Here is a 5212-nt window from a genome sequence, read left to right on the forward strand (position 1 = left end):
GGGGGGGGGGGGGGGTGGTATAGCAAAAATACAACATTTGATGTTTACAATAACAATAATAGCAACATTTTGTGGACAAGTAGATCCTCCCTCAATACTCAATTATGAATGCTATTGGAAGGTGCAAGATATGGCTTTTAGTATGCTTGTTCCCCACAAGAATCCTCCAACTATCTATGAGAAGAAACATGATTGGCCAATAGAATTAGGTTGATTTACATAAAATGTTTTGACTCCTTATTTTTTTGGGGTAATGAAGGAAAATTATTATATCATAATAAGATTATAATTTCACTCTCATCTGACATGTCATAGTCATATAAGCATTACGTTATTGATTTTTTATTTCTTCTTACTTCTTCACTATTTTAATTCTTTTTTTTTACACACTTTCTTTTAAGACTTATAATTAATTAATTCCTAAAATCAGACGAATATAGTAGTGTTGATGGAATGGAAGAAGTGAGTAGAGATAGAGGATGTTGTACATCAATTGAGAAGAAGGTATATTGGTGAAAAATAATATCTACAAATTTCATTACCTCTATATGAGAAAATTCACATATATTTTTTTTAAAAAAAAATAATAAATCAAGAAAAAAGTATTTAAAATAAAATATATTATATGTTGTCCAATATAAATGGATATGACTTATTTATGTTTTGCAAGTCTACATTCAATTTTCTTTTTCTCTTTTCAATCTTTTGATGCAAAACCTCATTAATAATATTTTCCTTTCCTCTTCTTCATGATTAATGGATGGTGTAACAGAGATAAAATCGTCCATTCTACAGGTAAAAATAAAATAAAATATATTTAAAAAAGTACCTTTTTTTGTTATTATTTTTAGAGATAAGTGTCAAAAACACACCTAAACTATACCTTTTTTTTAGTTTCATACCTAAACTAAAAGTTTGAGTTTCATACCTAAACTAACACTTTTTAGTTTGAGAAACACACATCTCTCTTTTATAACACTCTCATCATGGTATGTGTAATACACACTCTCTCTTTTATTTTAGGGAAAAGGGTCTGATATACCCCTCAACTTTGTCATTTGGAGCTGATATACCCCTCGTTATAAAAGTGGCTCATATATGCCCTTACCGTTATACAAACGGCTCACATATACCCCTGCCGTTACAAAATGGCTCACATATACCCTTCATTTAGCGGAAGTTAAAAAATTAGTTTTAAATTTATATTTATTACTTCTAATTTATTAAAAAAATATTTAGGGGTATATATGATTCTTCTATCAAAGTTCAAGGTATATTTTAATTTTTTTCATGCATAAATTATTTTTTGACTTCTTTTATTATAATTATTTGAGTTTCTTATTCTTATTTTGTTTTTTTCTTTCATTCCTTAGTTTAAAGAAAAAAAATTAAACTATTTTTTTGGGTGTATTGTAATTTAATTTCATATTCGAAGAAAAAATTTGGTCATCTACAATAAGTTTTACAAAAATGTTAGTGAAACATAAATAAATTTGATTATCAAAATAATAATTATAAATTAGTCATTGAAACAAAAAAAAAATGTTTGATGAGGATTAAATTAACTCATATGGGATTATATTTTTTAGAAAAAAATAATAAAAATTTAGATTAATTTTTTTTTCCATTTCCGTTAGAGGAAAAGGGTATGTGAGCCATTTGTTTATAAGTAGGGGTATATATGAGCCACTTTCATAACAAGGGGTATATCAGCTCTAAATGACAAAGTTCAGGGGTATATCAGAGTCTTTTCCCTTTATTTTAAAGAATTTCCACATCACACTTCACATGGACAAAATATTCAATATTGACAAAAAAATAACTAAATTATTACTATTAGTTAATATTAAAAATTAAAGACTATTACAAAAAAAATAATATTTTCTTTATAAAATAAAATGTAAAATATTTTTCTTACCCCACACAGTTTTTTAAGGTTTTTTATTTTGTTTAAATTTCTTTTATAAAAGTATTTTATTTTTTACTTCATCTCCTCCCCCTCATCAAATACTAATTTAGATATTATTTTATTTTCTTTAAAATATAAATCTACCCATCCAACTTAACCCTGCACTTTTAATTTTTTTTCAAGTGTTTAGANACATAAATAAATTTGATTATCAAAATAATAATTATAAATTAGTCATTGAAACAAAAAAAAAATGTTTGATGAGGATTAAATTAACTCATATGGGATTATATTTTTTAGAAAAAAATAATAAAAATTTAGATTAATTTTTTTTTCCATTTCCGTTAGAGGAAAAGGGTATGTGAGCCATTTGTTTATAAGTAGGGGTATATATGAGCCACTTTCATAACAAGGGGTATATCAGCTCTAAATGACAAAGTTCAGGGGTATATCAGAGTCTTTTCCCTTTATTTTAAAGAATTTCCACATCACACTTCACATGGACAAAATATTCAATATTGACAAAAAAATAACTAAATTATTACTATTAGTTAATATTAAAAATTAAAGACTATTACAAAAAAAATAATATTTTCTTTATAAAATAAAATGTAAAATATTTTTCTTACCCCACACAGTTTTTTAAGGTTTTTTATTTTGTTTAAATTTCTTTTATAAAAGTATTTTATTTTTTACTTCATCTCCTCCCCCTCATCAAATACTAATTTAGATATTATTTTATTTTCTTTAAAATATAAATCTACCCATCCAACTTAACCCTGCACTTTTAATTTTTTTTCAAGTGTTTAGATATACATATCGAAAGTATTTTCTACTTGACGCCACAAGATTTTTTATATTTTTTTAGTTGTTTATGTTATATTCGGACACTAGTAGAATTTCTTTTCTAAAAATATATGTACGTGCATATCTAACACAAAATAAGAAAATGTAAAAAAACAAAATTAGGAGCGGAAAATTAAATAGGATGGGGTAGATTTTTTAAAATAAANGGATGAAATATGAAATTTTTAAAAATATTTTATAAATGATTTTTTTTTAAAAAAGAACGGGGTTGTCGCGAGGGAGGGGGTACGTGGAGGAGGTAGTGGAGTGAGATAAGAAAAATAATTTAATTTTTTATATGGATAGTAATCCTTAATTTTTGATTAATATTAATTTTTTATTATTTAATTTTATGTAGATACAATATTTTATCTATGTGGAATGTCATGTGTCAAAGGTTTTTTCATATAAAAGAGAGAGTGCACTACACACACCACTAAGGTGTGTTTCTCAAACTAAAAAGTGATAGTTTAGGTATGAAACTCAGACTTTCAATATTTTAGGTATGAAACTCAAAAAAAGTGAATAGTTTAAGTGTGTTTTTGATACTTTTCTCTTATTTCTATTTTGTAGAGTCAAACAATAATAACGTTATATACGAAAATTGCAATTTATAGTACTTTTTATATTATTTTTGAATATCTAAATTTTTATTTTAAAATATCAAATTAATATAATCTAATTTAACTGTTAATATCAGTTAAAAATTAGTCAAAATTTAGTTACAATTTCCTTTTTTAGATTAAGAGTTCTAATTAATATTTAAGATTAGTCAAACTAATTTTTTAAAAAAACACTATTAATAAGGACATGGGGAGTAAAAAACATCATAAATAGGATGTTGTTAGATATTGACTCCAACATTATATTAAATTAATGAACATCTACATAGCCGTTTATTCAACGGTCAATAACTTCTTCAAATGCATATATATGTAGCACACACGAACTTTTTTAAGATCTCAAAAGTAGACATAACAAAAGAAGTTATTCCAAAAGGTGAAAATATGGTTAATTTCAAGATCAAATTCTCCTTTTGTTCATTCATCTTTCTCCTAAACTTCATTTTGAGTAGTTGTAAGTCACCATTTTCCTCCATATATACGGTTTACATCATCGATGCCCTTCCAAGTAATTCAAAACCTTTGACTGTTCATTGTCAATCTAAAAATAATGATCTTGGATATAAAAACCTTTATTCAGGAGGGGAGTATGAATTTAGCTTTAAAGAAAATTTTTTTGGAGGTACACTTTTCTTTTGTCATTTTTGGTGGAATGGTAAAAATATATTATTTGATGTCTTTAATAGCAAAATAGTCATATATTGTGGAGAAGTAGGACATTCATCAAATGATCGCAATCATGAATGCTATTGGAAGGTACAAGAAGATGGATTTTACTTTGCACCCCACAAAAATCCTCCATCTTTATATGAGAAGAAACATGATTGGCTAAAAACATTAACTTGATTTAAATATAAAATGTTTGAGTATTTTATTTGGTAATGAAATGAAGGGAAAATATTATAAAAACTTAAATTGTCATCATGTATTTCTAAAGATCTTGTAACTTTTTGTTATACATTGACATGGTAGGGATCAAGCCTAATCCTCCACACTAAAAGCTCACAATCTAAGGTGATGACTTATTAAAAAAAAAAAAAATTAGTTTATAGTTAATATTTGCTTTCCACTAATTTTTATCATTTAAAAGTGTGATAAAATTTGAAAAAGAAATGATTCCTTATACCACTTTGTGCCATTAAAAGCTAGCAATAATAATTGATTTTTTTTACAACATCCGTTTAATTGATATGTCTTTTGCTATAAATTTTTGGGAAAATATCCAAGTATTCCCCTAGATTATGACTGAAATTTCAGAGACATTAACTAAACTAAGGTCCTATTATCCCCTGAACGTTTTTTTTTTTTTGTAATTTTGTGCACCTTTTTGGCTTATGTGACATCCAAATATCTCTCACACGCCTCAATTGCGTGGAGTCACGGAGTGTACCACGTAAGACAAAAGGTGCACAAATTTTTTTAAAAAAAAAGTTTAGAAGGGCAATCGAACCTCGGTTTAGCTAAGGTGTGTCTCTGAAATTTATAGAGTATTTATGCATTTATCCCCTTTTTTTTAATTATTATTTTCCTTCTTGTTTTTTTGGCAACAGAAAAGTTTGGTACTTTAGATACACAATTTTACTTTCTTGAAAACATTTACCAGGGACTTAACTTCCTCAATCCACAACCCAAAGAAGGAATAAAATGGCCAAAACTTTTAAACAAACAAATAAAGCCTTGTATCTATTTTAGCATTTCTTTATGAGTTTTTATGAAATGATCAATTTGTGATTTATTTTGATTTATGCATCATTTTTGTGTATTTGTGTTTTGTCTTTTGATAGGTTTCATCACTCTTTTGATTTCTAGGTTGTGACATTCAAAAAAAAAAATT

This window comes from Solanum pennellii, chromosome 9 (genome assembly GCF_001406875.1).
Source record: "Solanum pennellii chromosome 9, SPENNV200".
Classification (NCBI taxonomy): domain Eukaryota; kingdom Viridiplantae; phylum Streptophyta; class Magnoliopsida; order Solanales; family Solanaceae; genus Solanum; species Solanum pennellii.